Below are 726 nucleotides of genomic sequence, written 5' to 3'. Positions count from 1 at the left end.
CACACACACACACACACACACACACACTTTTTCCCAAGTAAACTCAAACTTTCCAGCCAGAAAATTTGCATTGTGCCGGGCGTGGTGGCAGCGTGGGAGGCCCAGCAGTATGAGAGGGAAGCTGAGGCAAGACGGTAGAAAGCGAGACCCTCCCTCAAAATAAATTTAAATAGGACTGGGGATCCCGCTTGGTAGGAGGGTCCAGTGCCTGAACCGAAGATAACAACCGAACCGCATGCTGGGAGAAGGGACAGCTGAGCCTCTACCGGATGGTCATTTTGGGAGTCTGGAGAACGGCAAACAGCTCTTGCTGGCAGCACTCCCAGGACACTTGTCGCCAGGGCCTGGGGCATCTAACATTCTTCTGATCTAAGTACAGTGCGTGCGGAATGAGTACCTTCCCCGACTGCTCACTTTGCCGATTCCTCACGGCAGTCTTGGAAAGTTGATCCTCTGGGTCTCGGTTTCCCCTTCTGTAAACTGTGGGTAATAACTAGGTTCGTGTGCCAGGTAGTCTCTACGTGGAAAACTGAGGCAGGAAGATTGGCATGGGCTGCAGTCCAGCCTGCGTTACCCACTGAGACCGTATCTCAAAAAACCAAGAAAAATTAGTCTCTCAAGTGCCTTCTGAGTCTTTGAGAAAGTGGTGATATTTATTTGCTTGTTTTCGTAGTACCGGGGGTTAAACCCTGGGCTACATCCTAGTCTTTTTTTTTTTTTTTTTTT

This window comes from Octodon degus, unplaced genomic scaffold (assembly GCF_000260255.1).
Source record: "Octodon degus isolate 3935 unplaced genomic scaffold, OctDeg1.0 scaffold00076, whole genome shotgun sequence".
NCBI lineage: Eukaryota > Metazoa > Chordata > Mammalia > Rodentia > Octodontidae > Octodon > Octodon degus.
Note: the sequence above shows the minus strand (reverse complement) of the source record.